This window comes from Cricetulus griseus (assembly GCF_003668045.3).
Source record: "Cricetulus griseus strain 17A/GY chromosome 1 unlocalized genomic scaffold, alternate assembly CriGri-PICRH-1.0 chr1_0, whole genome shotgun sequence".
Classification (NCBI taxonomy): Eukaryota; Metazoa; Chordata; class Mammalia; order Rodentia; family Cricetidae; genus Cricetulus; species Cricetulus griseus.
Genome location: NW_023276806.1, coordinates 62645354 through 62670975, shown reverse-complemented (window position 1 = coordinate 62670975; position 25622 = coordinate 62645354). Strand labels below are relative to the sequence as shown.

At 42.2% G+C, this 25622-nt stretch overlaps 1 protein-coding gene and 1 long non-coding RNA gene across 4 annotated transcripts in view; one reads left to right on the top strand and one right to left on the bottom strand.

Moving 5' to 3' along the window:
• Positions 1-4653, bottom strand: part of LOC113833127 — a 183307-nt gene extending 178654 nt beyond the window's left edge. For all 3 annotated transcript variants that reach the window (XR_003480682.2, XR_004772036.1, XR_004772037.1), the window contains exon 1: positions 4500-4653. This is a non-coding gene — a long non-coding RNA (uncharacterized LOC113833127). The remainder of the gene's footprint in view (positions 1-4499) is intronic.
• Positions 4654-4735: 82 nt separating this feature from the next.
• The window catches only part of Rptn (repetin), a 42105-nt gene continuing 21218 nt past the window's right edge, over positions 4736-25622 (top strand). Inside the window, exon 1 of the mRNA XM_027393391.2 lies at positions 4736-4855. The gene's annotated coding sequence lies outside the window, so the exon portion shown is untranslated. The remainder of the gene's footprint in view (positions 4856-25622) is intronic.

Genomic DNA, 25622 nt, shown 5'->3' with positions numbered 1-25622 from the left:
ATTTTGGTCCTTTATTACCACTGAGCTATATCCCGCAATCTAAAAAGTAACCAAGTTGGATAAAATCACCAAACTCTCCAGCTCTATATCAACAACATACAGATCTTAAGACAAAATGCTCATTTGTTTTCACCAACAAAGAAGAAAAAGAAAACAAAATAAAATCGAGGTGGTGGTGGTGCACACCTTTAATCCCAGCACTCTGGAAGAAGAGGCAGGGGGATCTCTCTGAGTTTGAGGCCAGTCTGGTCTACAGGATGAGTTCCAGGTGAGCCAAGGCTATACAGAGAAATCCTGTCTCGAAAAATTAATCAATCAATAGATAAATAGAACCATAATAAAGAGAATCTAAGAAAGTAGAGAAGCAATGTCAAAGCACTAACAACATGTATAATATTCCTGGCTTCAGACTTGGTTATCTTCTCTTACAAAGCAAAAACAAGACAGCACCAGAATTCTTTCTGTGTTCTGGGCAGCACACAGAAAGTACCATTTCCTCGTGTCAGACAATCTAGGTCTACATTCCAACAAAAATAACCCCATCCAAATCTGGAACCTCCCTCTGGAGCAACTGCCATCTCCTGCAGGAATTCAGTCCTCACTCAACAAACCTTAAATGCCCTTCAAACTACACCCTCAGTCACACCTTGCAAAGCTCATTTCCTATGTGATTAGCAGCCCCAAATGAAAACATACTAATACTAAAATGGCTCATTAAGCATTAGTAGCTTAGAGCACTAAGCATTTCCTATGTGCTAACCCTGCTTTAAGAAGATCCTTTAACACTAACCTCCACAAAAACTCTTGGAGGTGTTACTCTTCACACCTATCACAGAAGCAAACACCGGGTGTTAAACAGGGTGTTAAACAGCCACTTTAGGCACACATAGATAGGAAGGGGCAGAGCCAGGATCTGGGCTTAGCATCTTGGCCATCATATGACTTGACACCTAGGAGACAAAACAACAAATGCAATGGTTGTATTCAGAAATGCACATGTACAATGTCCAAGTGGCCCAGGTTCACAATGACTCTCTGCTCCTTTAGACTCAATGTTCATTCATGTTGATGTCTTCAGTCTTTACATCTGAAATTCAAGAGGTTACAAATTGGGGCATCTTAGCCAACTGGAGTAAGTAACAAGGCCTTGGTGGGATACAGTCCTCATGGCAAAGGACCATGCTCATGTCTTCAACAACTGAAGGCCACATTTCTGACTTTACAGACAAGAGAGGTGAGATCAGCACTAAAAAAAATTTAAGCACTCGGGGGTTTAAAAAAAAAAAAGTAAGTTTGGAGAAATAAACTTAGCTTTGCTATTCATTCACTCAACAAACCCTTTTGGAACATTAACTGTGTATCTGATTCTGTGGACTCTGGACATTTGGCAGAGAGCCAAATCAAATCCTTACCCTCCGGCAGCATTCACTCTCCAGGTAAGCTAGAAGAGACTGGACAAGCAAATAAAAACAGGTAAGAAATAGGACACAGTACAGTGACAAAATAACCAAGCAGGGCATTGGAGGGCATAATACACCAAGTGCTCAGAGTTAGGGAGGTGGATTTCCCTGTCCTAACAACATGTGTCATTATGTCTTCACTTCAGACTCCCAGGAACTTCAATGTTTAAGAATATTTCATGATTCTGCAATGCAGGCTTCTCAACCTTCTGCTCCAGGGCCTGCTCTAGTTCAGACCTGCCCATCTCTCCTCTTTCACCTCCACTCCCAAACACGCCCTCTCCATTCCATTTAAGCTAATCTTCTCATTGGCCCACACATACCATGTTGTTCCCCCTACACCTATTAATTCTGCTTTTTCGTCAAGGCCAGGAAGTTCCATCTTCCTCATTCTTCCATGCTGAGTTCCCAAGCTCTCCTCCCAGCCACACTACTCGTTCTCTGCCAATTAATTGCCTAAAACTGCTGTTCTATCCCTCATTGATGTCTTACATGGGCTATACTCCAGGACTTTGACTCTCACATAAGGTCCCACAGACACCTCCCAGCATGTGTGGGCAGGAGAGAAAGGGAGTTGGTTGGTATTGAAAGTTCTCACAGCCAGAGGCAGAGAGAAATAACCCAGGCTCGTCCGACAACTCAAAGGGGCCAAGAAGTATCCAAGAGGCACAAGTTGCAAACAGGAGGACGCGGAGTCTCTAATCAAGTGAAAGGAGTCTAACAACTGAGAATACAGATGATGGGAGTTTATAGGGTTAATGAGGATTCAGATGAAACATCTAATTGAGTAGAGAATAAAGCATAAACGCAGCCTTATGGACCAGTCCTGCATGGGGAAGAAGTAGTCAAGACTTATTAACTTAGGAAACAGAGGATCAGTTAGTTAACAAATGGCAGCAGAAGGACTCTGGGGAAGAATTCAGATATCAAAAATGGGAACAAAAATTAAGAGCCTGACCTAATTCTAAACTGGAGAAAGATCATTAGTGCGTCTGTTGGGTGAGGGGAGGGTAAAGTCTACAGAAAAGAAAATGAAAGCCAAAACTGTTGATGCACAAATTAGTCCTTTAAAGGAAAGGGTCATACTTTATGCCTCATTTCTACCATCCATAGCCCTTAGCAAAATAAATATACATATGATTACATTAAAAAGAAAGACCAGAGATATTTGGGCATTGCCCAATAGGGAGAAGTATGCCCAGAAACATTAAGTCATCACTTAGCAAGCTATGGATGGCACAGGTTTAGTAGAAGGTTCTGTCTTCTTTGTCAGAAGGTTTGTCTTCTGACAAAAAGAGAGGCTATATGATCTGGTGAATGAACACAGGACTAGAAATAGGAAAATGGACTTAGACCACCCTTGTCAATAACCTCCTATAAGACCCTTAACGATCCTTCATTTCCTTGGGCTCATTATTTTATCTATAATGAGGCTAATGTGAGTGCAATAATTTTTTTTTGTTTGTTTGTTTCTGGAACATTCTTTTCTCAGATCTCTATTTGGCTTTCTCATTCCGTGTTTTCAGCCTTTGTCTACATCTTGCCTTCCTAAGGGGTCTACATTAACCACTCTGAAAGGTTCAGGCCCTGCCCCCGACAATGGTCAGGGCATGCGTAAGAAAACGTGCTACATCATCGCCACGTCACCCATCACCCATGAGGACTCTGCTCTGGGCATGCGTGGAACCTCAGTGGGCATGCACAGTCTTCCCTTTAAAAGCTCCAACTTTCCTGCTTCACTCTCTACTCTCTGTTTGTCTCTTCTTGGCTCTCTCTCAGCCTGTCTCTATGGCAACCGGTCATGGCGGTCAGCCATTACCTCTGTTCCTCCTCTTAGTCTCCCTACTCTGCCGGGCCTTATAATAAACCAATCAACATGTCTCATGTCTTAGCATTTCTCTTTTCTTCCTTTTTGAACAAAAGAATAGCACACTCTACCTAACACCATAACCCACCCATCCCACTCATACTCTAGTTTAAGATCTTTGTTCTATATACTTCAAATGACTGAATAGCATACAGAACAGAGAAAGCATCCAACAAATATTTGTTAAGTAAATCTAATATGGGGGAGAGGTCTTGTAAAAGAAAGACTTAAGCCAGGCATTAGTGGCTCACACCTTTAATCCCAGCACTTGAGAGGCAGAGGCAGGTGGATCTCTGTGAGTTTGAGGCCAGCCTGGTCTACAGCGTGAGTTACAGGACAACCTCCAACGCCATACAGAGAAACCCTGTCTCAAAAACCAAAAAAACAAAAAAAGAAAAAAAGAAAAGAAAAGAAAGAAAGAAAGAAAGAAAGACTAGAGTAATGAACCATTTAAATTCTCCCTGATATCAGTTTCTTCTCATCCATGGTCCAATATTCCCCTAAACCCAGTGCAGTAGTATGGGGTCTGTTCAGTAAGCCCTCATTAAGTTACTAAGTAGGCAGCAAAGGACAAACATCCATGGTATTCTGGGGCCACCTGCTGTCAACCCAATTTAGTATCTACTTAAGCAATTGAAGTGACAAGAATTGCCAGAGGTGACTTAACCCTTCCCAACTGAGACAAGCAAGCTTTTCCAGTAAAAACAGGAAGCATGCTAATATTGGATATCAGATGTCTCCAAAGGTCCCAGAAAAAAAGACAGTTAAATCCTCCTGTGAAGGATTGCACACCCAGTAAAAACAGTAAGTGCCTTGCATTGGGGGTCTTATGTATGAGATACTAACTTCAACACTTTTCTATATTCTTTCCTCCAATCCTTCGTCCAGTCCATTGGTGTATTGTCAACAGTTAATGGATAAGCATTCCTTTGAAGATAACAATAAGCAGACAACTTAAACTAAAGAAACTAAGAAAATTAGCAACATGGGATGCACGGAGGCACACACGTGCAGACCAGTATTATGAGCCCCAATCATGTTCCACACTGTTTGTGACCTTCCTGGTCTGGCTTTACACCAAACACGGCCAGGTTGCTGGGCTTGGGATTCCTAAATCCATTCTCATTTGTTTTAGTTTGCGTTGTGAGACAGGGCTTTTAGCTCCGACTGACCTGGATCTCGCTGTGTACACCAGGCTGGTCTGGATCACAGTAATGTGTTCGCCTCTTCCTCCCCAGCGCTGGGATTGTGACCTGCTTTCCGGACCTTCATCGGGAAATTTTGTACTTGGTTCTCTGTGGCTCAAGCTGAAAGCTGCTGCAAGCACAAGCACGGTTCCGGAAATGCAGACCCTGGGACGGAAGTGACTTTTCTGTTTCCCTCAGTTACAGGGAGTTTCTCGGAGGACTGAGGGCTCAGAAGCTGTTCACTCTTGCGTTTTCCACTTATGCTGCACCAGCAGGCCGACAGTCACCACTCTGAAGAGGCCTGTGCACCCAGGACCCTCGGTATTGCCGGGGGTGTACAGGTAAACCTCCTGGTCCCTGACAGAAAGGGCCCCTTGACTGGATAAGGCTGAAGGCGCTTTGTCCAGCTCTGGTTGGAGCTCCAAGACTTCCTCAACTTCCATCCTAGCTCCCCTAGGCAGAAGACAGTTGCGCCCCCTGGTGGCCAGATGGAACCGTGGGCACCTTGGTTTTCTAGTCAGCCGTAGGACATGGTTACTCAAATGGAATAAGAAAATGGTTATAGTTGCTGCATATCTGTTTACGTATTATTCTTGTGCGTTTTTCTTTTAAACAAAAAATGCATCCAGTACCATTAACCCGTAATCTTGGATATTACTGGATACAAAGCTGTTTTTAAGCAGTTAACAGTAGTTCAAAGAAAATGTTGACTATATAATGCACAAGATATAGCAAAAATTATGATGGCAAACGGGCCTGGTATTTCATGTCTGCAGTACCAAGACATGGGAGGTAGCACTTTAAGTCTACAAAAAGAAAAAAAGAAAAAAAAAGGTGGAAAGTGGTACTCAAAATCGAAAAAAAAATATATAACTTTCAAAAGGTCAAAAGGGAATCAGTGTGCTCTTTGATTTTATGTGTGGACTTGATAGGGGATTTTAAGTGACTTTAACATTTAAATCGTTGAAACAGCATAATGCAGACTGTCCCCACCCAGTGCAAATGAGCCTCACCCTTCATTGAAGGCCTAACCAAAACAAAGGCCCAGCATCCCTGAGCAGGAGGAAATGGGCCTGCAAACCCCCTGCTGACTTCCGCTGTCTCTGTTGCTCCTGAGTCTCCACAATGCTGCAGAGCTAGACTTGCCCAAATCACATAAGCTAATTTTTTTATAATAAATCTTGTAGATACTGTTTTCCTGAATTTCTGTTTTACTGTAGAAAGAGACTTCTTTCTTTTTACACTTTCAAGTATCCAATATATCGATCTATATATTTAGGAAAGTGTAAAATTGAGTAAAGCTCCACAGCCTATTCTAACCATATAGAAAGTTCCACGGCATAATCTAGACTTTGGTTCTGGTTCATTTTGGTGTGTGATGTTTTTATTTATATGCAACTTTTTTATAATTAACTTTATAAAATGAGAAACAATTCCTTCTTCTAACATTGAGTGGGACTATGAGGATGGGAGGGCTTGAGTCTAAAACTCAATGATCTGAAATGCTAAGGTGTTGTCCTCTTTCTTCTTCCCCGTGAACAATGACCCTAGCTAGCTTCAGTATTCCCTTCTTCCCCTCACACCAGATCCCTTGGCTGACAAGTTCTAGAGTACAACTCTTCACTCCTTTTGGACAATGTAGTGGGATGTAGCTGGAGCTGTGAGCTCAAATTGGGATAGCTGGTACACTGGTTTAGGCCTTTGAGAGCTTGCAACAAAATCTTCATCCTTTCTTGAATTCTGCTGCATCTGTATGAAAAGATGGCTCACCAGAGGTGAGCATCTCTGCCCTACCCTGGGCCTCTTTCCCTTTCTTTGCCCCTAAAGATTTAACTTGGTGTACTTTGTACCATCCATTGCCTCAGCTCTGCCCTGCCCTAACTTTGGGACTGGAGAGACCCTCCATGTCACAATAGGAGCCCAATCCATGATTCCCTGGACCTACACCCCACTCGGGAAGGCATGCCATGATTGGGTGGGTAAGACTGCCTCATTTTGTGCCTAGAATAAGAAAGCTAACATTAAGAGACCTAAAGCCACTCTTATTAACTACTGCTATTGTAAAGCATGGTATTTCGGGTATGCTGTTTTCTTCCGACTCTATTTTTCTAACCTCTTCAGAATAGGAAAATGAGGCAGTACTCTTTGCTAAAATCCTTTGCAGAATCCCACAATTCCTCCTAGCCCCTTCTAGCAGCTATATTAAATAAGAAAAAACATCTAATGGGCAAATTCACACTAACAAACTGATTTGGTCCATTACAGGATGCATGCATCTTCCAAATACTGTAAGAGTCCTGAGAAAGGGCAATGCCACATGGTAAATGCCATACAATTAAAGTCCTTCAGTGAGAAGTATTTTTTCAGGGCCTTCTAATAGCATATATATCTGTCAATCAATAGTTGTTATAAAAAAAAAAGTTGAAAGTAGGATTTAGGACATTTAACTGTCTAGGTTCAAATCTGTCTATGCCTCTTACTGGCTGTGACCTTGAGGAAGTTATTTGACCTCACTGGCCTCTGGTTTTTATCTAAAAAGAGATAGCTTGAAAATACCTGTTTGTGTCAGGCAGAGCTTTAATCCTACAACCCCTCTAGAATTTAAAAAGAAGGAAACAATTTTATTACCAAGAGCATGGGAATAGTCAAATTAAATCAAACATGGAGTTTGTGCTTGGGAAAGAAATTCTTTTATCTGATACCAACAGACTATCCCAAACCCAGGAAACTCTGAAAAATAAATACATGGTAACAAAGCTTACACAGCTTTGTGTATCCTGACATAGTCATTAATTCCCAAAAGTGGTCAGCAGGTGTCGACATTCACCAACCTTCTGGCTGATTGGTCCTGGACTCCGCTGTAGACCAGGCTTCTTATGCAACACCAGGTATCTATACAATAGTTACTGTTGACAATTAAATAACCAGAGAGATGAGCAGCTGCAGTCAGTCCAAAAAGAGATTATGCACGATTCCTTTCAGGAATGAAGCGTCTTACAATGATTGAGCAAGATGGTACAATATACTTGAGAAGGAATGATGGTTGGAGAGACAGACAGAGCTCTTTAAGATTGAGATGGGCTGGGCAGATTCCTCAGTAGTTAAGAGCATTTGTTCTTACAGAAGACTAAGGCTAGGTTCCCAGTGGCTCACAACCATACGTTCACAACCATGCGTTCAGATCCAGGGACTCCAGGCACTCATGCCTGGTCAAACATTCGTATGTGTATATTAAAATAAATAAATCTAAAGAGATGCAGGGAGAAAAGGGAAGGATTGAGGAAAGGGAGAGAAAGAAACAGAGTTTCACCATGAATTTGGGGCGGGGGAGAAGGCAGGTTATCCCAATAAGAAGTCTTTGGAAATTTTCTGAGGATTTTCTAGACCAATCCCAAGAACAAACAAGAAACCTAACACTTCTAAGTTTTGGAGAGCTGGCAGGAAGTTTTGCTTCATGTGAGTTATCCAACACAGCATGTGTGGCAAAGCACGAAAAAGCCAGCTGTCATAAATCATAGCTGTCATAGCACAGAGGCTTCTCAAGTCTGTCCCAGAGAGAGCTGGAGGGAGGTGTGGCCTGACTCAGGCTGTGGGATCTGGTCAGAATGTTCAGGCCTGTGTTCTAACAAGTCATAAACTTATTTTTGAACAATTCTTTGGTATACATATAATTTTACCACTTATGTAAGATTAAGGTAAATTTGCATTCGAAAGAGATCAATTGCCTGTTTAGTTTTGCATAAACAGCTAACCTAGTTGAATACCTGATACTTCAGGGCAGAGCATTTTGGATGCTTTCCAGAGTAGACTGATACTTTGATTTTATAAACCAGCACTGAGAAAGCCACTCCATACTGAGGTTATCTGAGGCCATTTCAGAAATGGTGGAAATCCTGACCTACCCCAAGTCCAAATTCACTGAACAGTCTTCTAGAAAACTCAAGTCAACAACTCAAACAAATGACAATGGCTTTCACAGGAAAAAAAAAACTAGTTTTCTCCAATAGACTCTTATTGGTTTATAAACCATAGTAATGGGTAGGCTCCACTCCCAGCAGTAGATAGCCAACACAAAACAAACTCAATGGTATTTTGTAGACTTTTTTTTTTGTTGTTGTTGTTTTGTTTTGTTAGGGTGTTTTTTTACCTTACTGATCTTTTGAGTATTATGGTTTCCAACTTGGGGTGGGCATCTCTTGTGCTTTTTCTTTGTTTTGTTTTTAATTCTGTTTTGTTGGTTTGTTTATTTTTCCCTTGTTTATTTTCCAACGAGAAAGAGAAAGGAGGCATGGAATCAGTAGGGTAGGAAGGTGAGGAGGAACTTGGAAGAGATGAAAGAGGGAAAACCATGAAAAAATATTTCCAATTAAAAAAATAAAATAAGCTAGTCACCAAGCTCTATTCCCTTATTTGGCCACTTCTTCCCCCTGAAGTAGACCACCAAGGTCAGGCTATCAAAGTATTCAAGTCCAGTAATTAAAGTCCCCTTTTGCTACCCTAATTAACATGTCCAATTAAAACAAACCAACTCATGCTAACACAGGCTGTCTCCTCTCTATCCAGAGGCAGTCAGTCCTTTGTCCCTCTGGGGAGAGGAAGGGAACAAGGAAGAAAGGAGAAAAGGGGAAAGGGATATTTGTCCTGGAGTGACAAAGGACTGCCTCTGGATTGAGAGAAAACAGATATGGCATAAAGGGCAGTTTATAAAGGTACAAGAGGAAACCTCATGTGAGGATGAGGTATTTAATTTTAATTGGGCATGTTAATTAAGTGAGCCAAAGGGGGGCTTTGATTGATGGACTCCAATACTTTGACAGTGAGACCTTGGTAGTGTGTCTCAGGAGGAGGAAGTGGCCAAATAAGGGAATAAACTTTGGAGACTAGCTTCAGAAATGTAATCTAATGGTTTTTAGCAAGTTAGGAGAATGGGGAAAAAGGGCAAGGCCTGCCACAGTCATGTTTGCCATGCTCCGGCTGGCTGCTTTCCCTTTAAAGTAGCCACAAAAGAAGAAATATAAATGGTCATAAGTAATGAAAAAATGTCCAACTATAAGATGCAAATTAAAAGTACATTGATAATCGACTTCACCACTTGAAGTTAGAAGAGTAATCATTTTTTTTAAGTGGTGGCAAGGAATCACACTAAAAGAAAACCCTTTTTGCCATTGGTGGTAATGTAAATTAGTCCAGACATTATGGAAATAAGTACAGATATTCCTTAAAAATCTGAAAATAGACCTATCATGACCCAGCTATACCACTTCTGGGTATTGACCTTGTCAACATAAAAATCTCAGCTCTCATCTAAAAAGAAATAAGAGATAGTTTGTTATGGAGTTTTGAGTGACCATGGCCAGGAACACAGATGTAGGTTACACCAAATTCTGTGTTTCAATGTGGAAGCAGTTTAATGATGTTTTATAGTTTATCAGACAAAGAAAGTCATAAATCAAAGCAAGTTTAAAATACATTGGTGAGTACATCAGACAGGCAATTACAAGAATATGGGGGAAGCTTTTCTATAAGTTCAAGATGCTATTTGGTGACATCTTAGTTTGGGGGCTTGGTAGAAGCTAGTGATCTACTAAGTTAATAGATGTGCCTTAAATATCTTAGGCAATTTTTAAAAGATCTAATCACAAAAAAGATGTTATAAATAACATGTAATGAAAGGGTCTGAGTTCATGAAAATGTTGGTAGAAGTTTTATGTTTAGTTACCAATATTAGAAACAAACCTAGGATAATTCCAGTATCACACAAAGGAACACACAAAGCAAAAGTAGCTCAGCAAAACAATTTATTTTTGTTTAAAAAAAAAAGGGGGGGTGAACCAAAACCAGGCAGGCAAGCAGTGGGGCAGGAGGCTCTCCTGGTTTTATTCTAACTTAGGTGGTAACTATGCCTTTCTCCATTTGCTTGGGTTCAGTTTCAGTCTTTCAAGATCACTAGTTTTAAAGGAAACATCACAAAGAAACCAAAGGACAGACAGAAGAGATCTGCTATTGCAGGCTATTGGGGCCTTTGTCAAAACAAAAGTTTCACTGGGTGGGAAAGGTTAAAAGATTTGCATAGAAGTTTTACAAAGTGAAGGAGATTTGTGGATGTTGTGTCCTTGGCAAGCAAGCTACTTGATAGGAAAAAAAAAAATTCTCACAATAGTTGTACCCAATAGTCAAAGCAGTTCAAGATGTGTCTTGTAAGAGATGGGTCTGAAACCCCATGAGTATGACCATATAATCCAAAGTATGTCAGCAGGGCAGAAAGTTTTACTCCTGTGAAGGGTGTGTATCTGCACTTAAGATAGCAAGGGTTTTATCCCTAAGAAAGGAGCCTGTGCCTATCCTGAGAAGCCAGTGCTCAGCTGATAAACCAAAAGCCATTCTATAGTAAAGAAAAACTGGGTTCATTCCTTTTGTGATTAATCCTGTTTCTCAAGGAATAGGCTATGCAACACCTGTAACCTTAACTACAAATGGCTCCAAACTGCCTGTTCCAGGAATGGAAATCACATCTTCATTTCAAAAAGTTGTTTAGAATCATTTTGCAACCCTACCTTTATTCCAAAAGTTTATATGACCACCTATGACTATCTTATGACCACCTACTATTATAACTACCTTGTTATGCCCAGCTTGCAACATGTCTTTGTTTCAAGAGGGACTGTGTTATGCTCCTGTAACTCTGCCTTTTTGCCCTCCAAATCAATTCTCCCATTTGGAAGCCCTCTACCTCTGAACTTGTCTTCCTCATGTCTAATGCTGGCCTCTCCAACCTGGCCGGGGGCAGCCTGTATGTACAATTGTAAAAGTTTGCTTTACTTGTGCGGGGCATTGGTAGCACACGTCTTTAATCCCAGCACTCAGGAGGCAGAGGTAGGCGGATCTCTGTGAGTTCCAGGCCAGCCTGGTCTCCAAAGAGAGTGCCAGGATAAAGATATCCTGTCTCGGAAAAACAAAAACAAAAAAAAGTTTGCTTTAATTAATTGCTTGCTTTGCTTTGATTAATTTGACCATGATGATTTTGGTCAGTGGTCTTTCTCCTCCCATCTCTGGAATTAAGAAACCTCACATTCTTATGTGTTTTGCTAACTGTCGCAAGTTTTAAGTGAGAAATACAGTTAGCCAGGGAGGGACAAACTCTTTTCAAGTTTCTACATTTTGGTTAAGTGGTGTCATTTTCCCCAAACTAATGAGCATTCTAGACTTTTTTCCCTAGATCCTGGCCACCATCCTCTGCAGAGCCCCTGATGATGGCTGGCCCTGAAGACTTTATCTGTCACCTGTCAGTGATGTACAGAGTATTCACCAACATTTGTTCACTCCTGGATGATCAGTTGGAGCCTCTGGCTGCCCCTTCATGGTCCTGGAAGCCCTGTTCCCTCTCCCTCTCCCTCTCCCAACCCCACCCACACAGAGTCTCCCAAAAAGGAAAGGTCCAAAAGGCCCAGTTCCACATTCTTGGCAACTAGACTATTGCATCTTCCTCTCTTGATGGCAGTTTTTGTAAATATAGTTGAGCTGTGTTTCTAGTGTGCATTAGAAGGATAGATTTTGTTTTTGTATCCACTCTGTTAGTCTGTGTCCTTTTATAGAATTGAGTCCATTGATATTAAGGGATAATAATGACCAGTGATGGCTAGTTCCTGTTATTTTTGTTTTTCTGTTGTTAGTGGTGGCATTTTGTGTTCGTTTCTCTTACCCCAACATAAGACATGCACACTGAGCACTAAGACCTGTTTATGTTTGTTACATACAAAGACTAGAGTTTGGAGCGTACAGAGACTAGTTAGTTACAGGAGAGGAGAATGTTTATTAAAGTAGAGAATCCTATCTGCATGGCATTGTGCCAAACCTGGCCCTGCTCCAACAGATTAAGTGGAGGGGAACATTTTCATCTTTATGAATCATTTGCATACTAAGCATTCTTGTGCATAGGCTATTTTTCTCCAAACTTCCAGCCTTTAGCTGTCACCTTTCATATGTTAATCTAGAATCTCCTCCCCTATCCTGACTCATTCTCCTCACTCAAGTCCAAGTGTTGGAGGTCAGGGGTGGTAGCCCACTCTTTAATCCCAGCACTCAACTCTGGAGGCAGAGGGAGGCGAATCTCTGTGAGTTCCAGGACAGCAAAGACTACACAGAGAAACCCCCTCCCACAAAAAAACTAATTGTTAAGCTTTAAATGGCACATTTTATAAAGTAATAAAACAAAACTCCTGTTCTCTATGTCAGTTTTTGTAAATGCAAAGCCGTTTTTTAAAATAGAAAGTTAGATTTTAGTTTTATGTAAGTATTCTTACCTAAGAAATAATAGACTTTAAAATCTTTAATTGTAATAAAACAAATCATATAAATAGGACCTTTATCTTTTTAAAATCTTCAGGTGATACACCCTTTAGCCTTTTACTTATGTCTCTATTTAAAACAAAACAAAAACAATCCTTTACTTCATGACAAAAACCTTATAAAAAGGAGGCAAAGGTAGACAGGGTAGATAGCAGAATGTTAGACAAGATAGGCTCTCTAGAATTTGCTTTTGGTTTTGACATGATGCTTAACTGTTAATTTTTATGCTTTAGTATCTTTAAATTTTTGATAGTTTCTAAAACTATCAACATTTTATAAGGTAGCAATTTTTTCTTAGCTCTTCCTGTTACGTTTTTGAAGAGAAAGAGGAAAAGAGATGGGACATATTGACTAGTTTATTACATGCCCGGGCAGAGTAGGGAGACTAAGGAGAGAAGAGGAACAGGGTAATGGCTGACCGCCATGGCCAGTCGCCATAGAGAGGCAGAAAGATCACATAGGTGGGAGAAGAGAGAGCTAAGCAGAAACAGAGAGTAGAGAGTAAAGAGTAAAAAGAGAGACTAGAGAAAGAGCAGCAGGGAAGTTGGAACTTTTAAAGAGAAGACTGTGCATGTGCACTGAGGTTCCATGCATGCCCAGAGTCCTCATGCAGGCCGTAATGCGTGGCGGGTGTAATGACATAGCACATTTTCCTGTGCGTGCCTTGACTGTTGTCAGGGGGCAGGGTCTGTCTCTTAAAGAGCTGATCAGCATTAAAGCCTGAACCTTTCACTTCCTATATTTTAGTTAAAGCTGATTACCCATTTATCAGTTTTAGACAATACAGTTTGGGACATTAAATTTAGTGTGCAAAAAAGAGGGGAGGGAATATCAGATGTTTCCCAGTTTTAAAAATGCTTGTAAGTAAAATTAACATAATTAAGCTGGGCGGTGGTGGCGCACGCCTTTAATCCCAGCACTTGGGAGGCAGAGGCAGGTGGATCACTGTGAGTTCGAGATCAGTCGAGATCAGCTAGTTTCAGGACAGCCTCCAAAGCCACAGGGAAACCCTGTCTCGAAAAACAAACAAACAAACAAACAAATTAACATAATTATCAAACACAAAACCAACTAGAGTACCAAATGGCAGTCTTTCTCCCACCATCCCCTCCTTTCCTGAATTTCTACAAAGAAAAGTCAAGTTACCTCTATTCTTGAGTTAGCTATTGAAGGAATGGCAGGGAACAAAGGCCAAGTGCCATCAACAAATGATGTGGAAAAGAAAAAAAAAAAAAAGTTGGGCAGTGGTAGCAACACACCTTTAATCCCAGCACTCGGGAGGCAAAGGCAGGCAGATCTCTGTGAGTTCGAGACCAGCCTGGTCTACAAGAGCTAGTTCTAGGAGAGTCTCCAAAACCACAGAGAAACCCTGTCTCGACCCCCCCCCAAAAAAAAGAGAAAGAAAAAAAATCAACAAATACTCTGAAACAAAGGGACATTCAATAACTAGCTCAAAATAGAGCAATAGGTCATCAACCAATCCAATTGTCAGAAAGAACTCATCGGCATTCACCCAAGAAAGTGGCAGGATGATTAGGCACAAAGAACCTTATTGGCCCTTGGTATCAATCAGATGACTCCTTCAGTGAAAATGAATTGTCCTTTAAGCGATTCACTGAATACCAAAATGGTTAACATGAAACACAGCTCTCACTCCCACAGGAATAAGAAATAGTTCATTCTGAGCCAAATACGAATGTCCATGGCCTGGGAAACAGATTTAGGTTACACTGAGCAACAGATTCCACCAGGGAGTTCCACATGAGATCTTATTGCAGAACAATGAAAGTCATAAATCAAGGTAATTAGCAATACAGTTGTGGGGACCACAGTTAGTAATACAACATTACAGCTGGGGGCTCTGCAATAGATTTCAGGTGTTATCTCATGGTGTTCTTAATTTTTTTGATTGACAGAAGCTGATTCTCTATGAAGAATAATTTGAAATGTTTTGTCAGGTAATCAAAAGGAAGTTAAGTCAGACAGAGATGGGCAATGAATAACTATTAAGGTTACTAAAAATAAACCAACAAAATATGCCCCTGGGTCCAGAATATTCTAATTCTCTTCATTCTGAAAGAACTAATGAACCATTCAGTCTTATGGAATCTTTAACACACGTGTGACTTCTCTTCTGTAAATTTCAATTTACACTTATACAGAAACACACTAACATCTGGGCAGTTGATGGTGCATGCCTTTAATCTCAGCATTCAGGAGGCAGAGGCAAGCGGATCTCTGTGAGTTCGAGGTCAGCCTGGTCTCCAGAACGAGTGCCAGGATAGGTTCCAAAGCTACACAGAGAAACCCTGTCTCGAAAAAAGAAAGAAAGAAAGAAAGAAAGAAAGAAAGAAAGAAAGAAAGAAAGAGAGAAAGAAAGAAAGAAAGGAAACACATACACACACACACACACACACACACACACACACACACACACAAACATCATTGCCAGACTAAAAGTTCCTTGACGACAGGGATTCGGGTTTTCCCTTTCTCTAAACACTTTATGCAATGGATGCTTATTGGATTGGTCACAGCAAATTCTGGTTGTGGGATTGCACACCTCTCTACACTAAGGAACTGCTATTCTGAAACATGGCCTGTGTGTTCCAGTGGCAGCATTGGCTTGATTGCAGAAATGTATAGTACAATGTTCTTACACAGGACCCGGATGCTGGAACAAGAATTGGGTTCAGTAAATTTGTGAGGAAAGAAGTAGAATACATGTGCGTAGTCACCTCCATAGCATGGCTCTCCCACTGGGTCCCTACAGCGACCCGAGAATGTCATACCAGCTGCCCTTCTGTATCCTCCCCCTGTTCTTTCCTTCTACCTTTTTTATTTTGGGTTCTTCTTGTTCTCATCCTTGCTCCTGTGCTATTTTCTCTCTTTCTTTCTCCTCTTTTCCTTTTCCAGTACTTGAACAGAAGCAGTGTCTGCATTCCTAAGACCAAGGGTCCTTGCTAAAATTGTTCCAGAAGTTACCCATGCTAAAAGTCTCTGCGCTAGCGAGACTTCCTACAGAAGATCTTTTATCTCCTGTATCTCTGTCTCATTTTATTTGTATGTTTGTTCAAATCAATCACTTGCCCCTTAGATTCGGACTTCATTGTACTTTGTACAAAGCCTCATGAAATAAGGCTAACCCCACCTTATCCCATGGGTGCCATCTCTGCCATTTACAAATCTATCCAGCCAAAACCTTATATCAAGCCCCAGGATCACATTAAGAGTCAGTGTTTATACAGAAAAGGATTGGTGACAATGCAATGGCTTCCCACCAGCCACATAGATGAAAACAGCCAACCCTGAAATAGGTTTATATCCAAGGAACATACTGTCTTTCCAATTCACTGGTCACATCTACAGATGATCATTTGCCCTCGCCTAGGGGTTGAACTATATTCTGTGCCAGCTCATAGTAGTTAGAAACAATCAAACACAGATTCTGTTCATACTGGGTTTCAACCAACATGGTTATGACTGGCCCTGTGGCTATACTGCATTGCCGTTAACTTAGGGACTTTATTCGTCTCTTTCATAGCCCAATCTAAAAAAATAAATCACACATTCCTTAAAGGGAATCTTGGGGCTAGAGAGATGGCTCTGAAGTTTAGTGTTTGTCCCATGCCTGGAAAGTGATGGGACAGGAATTCAGATCCCAGAAACCCACACAAAAACTGTATGGGTGTGGCAGCCCATCTGTTATTCCAGTCTCAGAAAGGGAGGGATGGACTCCCAGAGCAAGCTGACTAGAAAGACAAGACACACTGGGGAACTCTGGATTTGATTGACAAACTCTGCCTTACTGAATTAGGTGAAGGGTGAATCCCAGAGCCCACCTTGGGCCCCACATACATGTGCATCCACATACATACATCCACACTCATGCAAAAAATGAACATATACATACACAAGCACAAATGAAGACAGAAAAAGTTTAAATGGTCTCTTTAGACCTTATGAGTAATTAAGTTTTCATGTAAGGCAGGGAACTTATTTGGGTGTACAAGGGGTATGTAACAGTCTCAGGATTGGTGCACTTCTAGGCTTGGGTGACCTGGTGTTGATTGGTTAACTGGTTGCTATGGCCTATAGACCCTCCCAGAGTGGTTGTTATGCTCTGCACATCACTTTTACCTTAAAGCACATCCAGAGCCCGCCAGCTAACATGGAGGGTATCTGACCTCCTAGTAAGGCAAGATCAGGAAGCTCAGGACATTTTGCTGAGTCAGGGGCCTTTTGTCTTGCTGGGTCTTTTCTGCAGCCTGTCATGGCTGCTAAAGCAGAGCGTTGTATTGTCACAGAAGATCTGTAAAATGCCTATACTACACAACAGAGGTCTATAAAAGAATAGAGAATCAAAAACAAAACAAACAAAAACAAAAAGGGAATCAAGACACCCGAGAGATGCTTTGAACCAGAGTCTCCTTCCTTCAGCATTACTAAAGGAAGCTTTTATCTTAACTTCTCTCTCTGTCTTCTTAAAAACCCAAGTTAACAAGTTCCTTCACAGTAATTTCCAAGCCTACAGATTAGTCTCCATGGGTTTTCACACCAGGGTGGTTATTTCAAGATGCTTCCTTTAGGAGGCGCTGTAAGCTCACCAATTGTCCTTAAAGCATATTCCAATAAATCACTTCTATGAAGGCCAGTGGTTCTCAAGATGTGGGTCGCCACCCCTTTGGCAATCTTCTATCTCCAAAATTATTTACAATTCATAACTGTAGGGGCACACCTGTAGCCAGCCCTTAGGAGGCGTGGTTATGGTGCTCCCTACACATAGCAGTAGCAAAATATGAAGCAGCAATGAAAGTAACTTTATGGTTGGGCCACAACATGAGGAACTGTGCTAAAGGGTCACAGCATTAGGGAGGTTGAAAATCATTGCCTTGCATAGACCTAGCAGCAAAGAAAAGCCCTTCCATATGAGTTAGTTCAAAAAGGCCTGCAGGGGATGGGGTTTCCTGTGCTCTCTTCCAGGGTTTTTGTGTCTGTTATTTTTTGGCCTAAATCTCAATCTCTTTGAGCCTAGCTCATGCATGCCTAGAGAAGCACTGAACAACAAGAGGACACTTTTACCCCACTTCTACCTCAGGCCCACCATAGAGATGGAGATTAAACTCCAGGACTAATGCTATTCAGGCTTCTTTCCCCCATATGTCCCATGCCAGGGAAGATTAGAACCATGTCAGTACCTTCCGCTGTCACAGGAGACACACCTGACTCATCAGGGCCCTTTATAATGCTCTCTAGATCTTTATGACCTGGAGTGAGTTAACCTGGTCCAGAGCAGCTGGCTGCTGTGTAACTCCTCTTCAGATTTTTGCAATGTATGGAATAATCAGTGCACAGTAGTAATAACAGTAATGATGACAGAAACAGCAATACAAGTAGCTACTTGATAGTTTCTTGTCAGCAATGAACCAAGGGAAGGAGACTAGGTCTCCACAGAGCAGTGGAGTGTGACACTGTGAGTGTCATGTGGTCTGTGCTCAGAGCCTCCATTACATGCTGTATCAGGAGGAGCCCTACAAACCTCTGCCACTCACATAGTCAGAGTCAGTTCTAGATCTCTGAGGCAAAGCCAGAGAGACAGCCTGGTACAGCTGAGCCACCCTTTACCCACTCTGGCATTCCAGAAAAGATGTGTGCTGGTAGCCTGTGCTGAAGGACAACTCTTAAATTCAATTTTAAATAAATAAATAAATACAAAGTCTGTGCAGACAACCCCCAAAACTGGCTGCACCTAAGAAACTGAGCCTTTCCCAAGACCTCTTATTTATTCATTCATTCATTTATTTATTTTGGTGCAACTTTATCCTGTTTCTGCCTCAGTATTCTCCCAAAGAGAATAAAAGGGAGCCAGATTTAGGAGGTATATAATGAGTTTGACCACAAGTCCAGCAGATCTGGAAGTACCTGAAATTCTTCTTGGAGTAAGTGTTCAGAAGGACTATGAGGTTCTCAGGACTTGTTTTCCTGAATCCACTGTAGGATCTATGAGGCTGTGTCTGTTTCTCTAGGGGAGGGCACCAGCCTCCCTGAATGCTGGTGGCTTTAACAGCTAAGGAGCTCTCCCTGGTGTGCTGTGCTCCTTCACAATACCCCACTTTGTAGTTACACATGTGTAGTGATTTGACTATTGCATTAATCTAGCACAACTGCCAGAAACGGAATCTGATCTTGTAGGTATAGAACAATCCATGTCAATATCTGTATATAAATGAACATATGGACTTCTGAGTGCCATGTTTTACCGGAGCAGCTAATAGACTACAGAACATCCGGAGACAGTGACCAGTATTGTGACTATTCTGGAGATGGCACCGTGTGAGAAGAAGTTAATAGTAACAAAAGTCAGAGACAAAGAATAAAACGTTAGATATGACTTCACTGCTCACTTTTCTGAAGCCACATATAAGAAGGGTTTTGAAAATTTTCTACACCCAGATAAGCCTCTCTGCTGATGCAGCAATCGAAATTTGACCAAATCAAACCGAATTAGAAAAAGCCTACATTTAATGGGTATAATGCTCCTGGGTGGCCTTCCAGCCCCCCAGAGAGGAGATGAGAAATTGAGACCAGAAAAACCAGGAGTCTGGTTTCTGGGGAGCAGTTTAAATACCCTGTGGAAGTGGTCTTGAGCAACTCTAGGGGAGGGGTCATCATTTGGTAGGCTTTCTGAGATGTAGTAGAGTTTGGAGGGAGATGGGGAGGAACCTCCACCATAACATCCCAGACTCTTTGGGTATATAGATGCCAGGGGCTGGGGTGACACTTCCACCTTAGCAGGTTTAAGCATGATTCAATACTTCCAAAGGCAGAATAGAAATCAAGTACACCATGTGACCCAGGGCTGGAGCTACCGGGGGGGGGGGGGGGGGGCAGGGTAAGCTGCCCCCTGGGGAGAACTTCCCCCATCTGGCAGAATGGCCCAACAGAGGCTGTAAGCCAATAGGGGCTAGCACAGGACAAGGAGTTGAGCCCACTTGAGAGTGTTACAAGTTTATTTTTCTCAACCACAGAAAGATGTGTGAGTCCCATGAGACCCCAAACAGAAACTATGAAAGGGGAAATTTTAGTTAAAATGCTTTCAACTGGCTGGGCAATGGTGGTGCATGCCTTTAATCCCAACACCCAGGAGGCAGAGGCAGGTGGATCTCTGTGAGTTCCAGGCCAGCCTGGTCTATTGAGCATGTACCAGTACAGGCCCCAAAGCTACACAGAGAAACCCTGTCTCAAAAAATAAACAAAAAGCCCAACCAAGCTGGGCAGTGGTGGCACATGCCTTTAATCCCAGCACTCGGGAGGCAGAGACAAGAAGATCTCTGTGAGTTCGAGACCATCTTGGTCTACAAAGAGCTAGTTCCAGGACAGCCTCTAAAGCTACAGAGAAACCCTGCCTCACCTCCCCCCCCCAAAAAAAAACCTCAAAACCAAAACAAAACAAAGAAACCCATACAAACAAAAACAAAACCTTTCAATTAATAAAACTTGTAAGTTAGAAAGAAACAAATTTGAGTGTAGCCAACTGAAGGGACCAGCCCCCCGCCCCTTTTTTAACATCTATGACAGGTTAACATGTGCTCGCCTGACCTTGCAGGCCTGCCCTGGTCACTAGGAGGTCAGACGCCCTCCTTGTGGCAAGGAACCAATCAGAAGTTAGCTGACTGAGCTGTGCTTTAAGGCTGTGGGTGTGCTTTACAGACAAGTGCACAACAGTGATGTGCAGAGCATAGCAACCGCCCTGGGAGGGTCTATGGGCCATAACAACCAGTTGACCAATCAGCACAGAGCAGGTCATCCAAGCCTGGAAGCACAGCAATCCTGAGACTGTTGTGTACCCCCTAGACACTTCCCTTATGCTGCCCTATAAGATCCCTGCCTTGCTGGGTGGTGGTGGTGCACACTTTTAATCCCAGCACTCAGGAGGTAGATCGCTATGAGTTTGAGGCCAGCCTGCTCTTCAAAAAGAGTTCCAGGACAGTCTCCAAAACCTACAGAGAAACCCTGTCTCCAAAAACAAAAACAAACAAACAAACAAACAAAAAATTCCTTGCCTTGTGGTTTCTAGGGGTCTTTTTCCAACATTCCACTGGGGTGGTTGGATGAAAGGCCCAAGCTAATGGGGTTAGCTCATTAAACAACTGCAATAAAAGACTCTTTGCTTTTGCATCGAAATGGGCTTCTTGGTGATTTGAGGGTTTCAGAATTTGGGCACAACACAACCTCCCTCATCTTTTCTGAAGCATCATTCTTGTCTTGGGTACAAACAAGCTAATAAAGGGGCTCCCCTACAATTGCCCCTGCCTTGATACTGACCTAATGCCTCCACATTTTGAAAGAGGGTGCGCCAAGAGAAAGTTGGGATAATCTATCAGTAGAGCTTTCGACACAGCATCATTTGAAGGAGAAAGTCTTCCCAGGCGTCTTCAAATAGCCAACAATGGCTGGCATAGTGTCACCAGAGGGAATGGGCTCAGAAAGAAACCTGTTCTAATTCTAGTTTGTACTGTCTATGGGACCTTGGTCCATTCATTAGTTTCTCTGAACTTTATTTTGCTCATCTTACTAACATAGTTACTCACAATATGTATCATACAAGGTCAAATGAGGAACTGAACGAGAAAATGCTTTATAAAATGTACAACTCTATGTACATAGCATGTTGTAATGATTATCATTGGACATGAGTGGGAATATAAAGCAAAGTAAGATGAAGTTTGTCTTCAGAAGCTTGTACAGGAGCTTGTACAGCTCAGTGTAAAGTGCATGCTTACCATATGCAAATGCTCTGGCTTCAGTCTCCCACCAGGAAGGAAATGGGAGAGAGAGGGAGGAGGAAAACAATGGGGGATAAAGAGGAGGAGGGGGGAAGGGGAGAGCAAATGTGTTTTCAGGCAGTTCACCATATGGTGCAGCTGGTGAGAGGAGCTACTTTTCTTCATTCTCCCCCTTTAAACAGAGAATGCAACAGAACACAAAGGTGGCAGGAGAATGAAGAGAGTAACCTGGGCATAGAAAAGGACTGAGTCAGACCCTAGCCGAGCTTCCCAGATCCCTTCCCAGAGCCCCACCACCCTTGGGCTGGAGGAGACTGCCTTTGTTGTTCTCTTGACTCCATCACTCAGGCAACCCAGAAGCCTTTGAACTCACCACCTTTCACAACCATTTCAGGCACAGAGCTCATCCTCAACCTCCTCCCTTCCAGTTCCTGCTTCAGAGAGAGAGAGAGATGGCTCCCTGAAAGGAAAAACCAGCCAGACCGATTCAGATGAGGAACCCCTAAGCTTCCTGATTGACAATGAAGGGCTCCATAATTATATTGCATAGAACTGACTCAGAGCAAATTACACTGATTTCCACAGTGAGGGATGTCCTCTCTCTTCACTAATGACCTAGCACTACAAAAGGAATCAGCCACACTGCAGGACCAAGGGTTTAGCCAAGACTCAAGAAAATATTTCCCGGAAAGAGAAAGAAATATTAGCTACTAGACCTCATGGTTATTGTCTGTCTGCCATCATCTTTCTGCTTGTTGTTCTGCTATAGATTAAATTAGGAGTAAACAATTTTTTGTAAAGACTGAACAGATAATCCTAGGTATTTATGAATCAAGGAATAACATATAGACACTCATATGCAACAAGACAGGAATCTTCATGTTTTTTGGCAAAATCTAAAACATGTAATAAATGGGTGAAAAATTATAACAAATCTGGCAAAAATAAAAACAAACTTCTTGAAGAGGTAACACTTTATTTGACTGGAATTCCAAGTTATTGACCATTGGGCCTAAAAATTCCAAGTTATTGACCATTGGGCCTAGTGGAACTTCCTGAGCCTGTTTTGAGTTTGGCGACCTGACTCAGCAAAACTGCCTCTGCCCAGCTACTGCTGGCGTGGTGAGATATTATTGGCCCTTACACATCACCCCCCCATTCTGAGGTCTCCACCCACTTTCTCAAATCTATATAAGCCCATGTCTATTACAATAAAGTGAGACTCTGCTTTGACAGGTCTCCACGGCTCAGTGTGTTTCTTCCTGATAACTGGGTGGGTGGGGGGGATCTGAGTTGTTGACACTCAACCTCCTGCTCAGCCCCAGGAAGTGACCGGCTGGACTGGCCCTTCCCACAGCACTGACTGAGAGTGGTGCCCAAACAGGGACCAACTGACCTCAGTTATCAAACTCTTGCAAAAATCCATGTAATAAGGCAGATGTATAATTTTTGAACATTCTATTTGAATAATTCCATTTTAATTTTTCACACAGATACTGCCAAGTATAGATTATAAGATAAATGAATTTTAGCTAAGCATGCTCATCACTTTGAAGACTATTACATATTATATTCTATTACATATATCTCTTTGCTTTATAACATACCATCACCATGGCCACTACCCACTTCCAGTTAAAGGCTGGAGGAAATCTTTAACTACACATCTAAAAGGACTGTAAAATATGGAGATCTCTTTTACACTTGTACCAAAAAATTATGCCAGAGCTATACTTTGAGTTCAGAAAATATGTTAACCACAAACTTATGTAGGAGTAAAGGTCCTATTATTTTATTTTATTTTTGAGACAGGCACTCACGTAGAATAGGCTGTCCTTGGCTCACTGTGTAGCCAAAGACAACCTTGAACTTCTGATTCTCCTAACCCCACCTCCTGAGTGTTGTGATTACAGGATTAACTACCATACCTGGAGTGTGTGGTTCTAGGGATCTGACCCAGCACCCTACTAAATAGGCACTCTCCAGCCTCCCATTTAACTTAACAGCACAGGAGTTTTATAAAGCAGTATAAACTTCAGTATAAAGGTATTACTTGTGCTCCAAGGAATTGTTGAAAGGCTGTAACTACAAAGTCTCATCCGCATTGGTTGACTAAACATGACCTGAACAATGGAAGCAGTGATAGACATGCTACAGAAGGGGGAAAGCTCAAAGGGATTCAACTTTAGACAAAGAATTATAAGTAACTGGGGAATGCTGAGACTGGGAGAAATGTTCTTTCCCACTGAGGGGTGCCGAGCCAAGAGAGCCATCCAGAGGCCTTGCTGCTGCTGCTGGTGGTGGTAGTGCTGGCAGTGGTGGTGGTGATGGTGATGCTTTTGGATGTGTCTATCATCGTGATCATCTTCAGTGGTAGCTGATGTTTGTTGAACATCTATGAGCAGAGCTCTGTGCTACATTTTTCTCTAGATAGTTCCAGCAAGTGTAACATGACTGCACTACTTCTTTCTTTAATAGGAAGCATAGGTCACAGAGGAATGGATAATGATCTCAGCCCTTCCTATCTGTGTGTCATTGTTACTGAGCTGTTGTAGTCAAAACTAGTGGCCTCAGAAGCTGGTCTTGGCTACCCATTTTTAATATGTCCATTTAAAGAGACAAGTGAAGGTGAAAAGCAGAGAAAGAATATTTATTTTCCATGGCCATACAAGCAGGAGGAACAAAAGCAACCCCCCCCCCCACACACACACACTCTATCTTGGGATCCTGGCATGAGTCTAAGGTTTAAGTAGAAGCCAAGAGGTGTGCACAGCTATAGTCCCAGACAAGTTGTAGTCTCCCTCATCATTTCCTCTTCTTTAGCCTCTCACACAAGGTTGTGTGGTAAGTTATGAGAACTGTGAAATCTCTTTCCAAGGGGCAAGCTCCCTAGGGCCCTAGCCTTCTTCTCTCCCACCATGAGATTCCTGGGAAAATCCCAGGTCTTTGGAGACCATTATTGCAATAGCCTAGCAGCCAAAGAGAGGGACACAAGTGTCTCCCTTTTGAACAGCTTTGCTCGTACCAAGAGACTTACATCATTATGTCACAATGTGGGCTTCTGCTTCCTCATTATAAGCAAATCTGATTTGACAGTGCTTTCAACATTTTATTTACAGAATACAACCCCTAAGATAAACCTTTAACTTCTTAAGATAAATGCAGACATGCTGAGTAGTTAAAATCTGCAGAGCCTAATCTCCAGGTTCACTCACAATAGCCAAGGACACAATTTGGAGACCACTGGTTAAGAGCTAGGCAGTGCTGGTCTGTTGCAGAAGTTCTCTGTAGGATGGATTTGTCTATAGGGAAAAGAGAGGTCACTCTTCTTTTCCCTTCAGTTGTTTTTGTTTGTTTTCAAGACAGGGTTTCTCTGTGTAACAGCCCTCGCTGTCCTGGAACTAGCTCTGTAGACCAGGCTGGCCTCGAACTCACAGAGATCCTCGTATTTCTTCCTCACAAGTACTGGGATTAAAGGTGTCGATCACCACCCCCAGGGTTCCCCCTTAGGTTTAATGTGAGCTCTTCAGATGGATCTACAAACTCAACTACCATATAAGAACAAATTAACAAGAGGAAGGTTTCACTGCTTTTAAATGTACATGAGGAGATTTACAAGGGAGTGAAGCTCAAAGAGATGGTCACAGCATGGTGTTTTTACACTCTACAGATGGAGCAATGTATTCATGAATGCATGACAGGACAAATGGATGTTTGGACAAGGATGGTTACTTGTAGGGTTGTTGCTAAGACATGAATAGGAAAGGGTAATACAAGGGAGTGGAAGAAGGGGCTTACTTCCTTGAGCTAGTTATTTGGGTTCATTGCAGGCCCAGTTACCAGTCTGTGGTCATCAAGGCTGTTTGAAGTGTTGGTGTGTAAAGACAGCTTTCCCCCAGGAATCCTAATGATTTGCTGCAGCCCCCAAACCACAAGCTAAATGGCCCTTTCTGAGACTGTCCTCAAGTAATTTCAG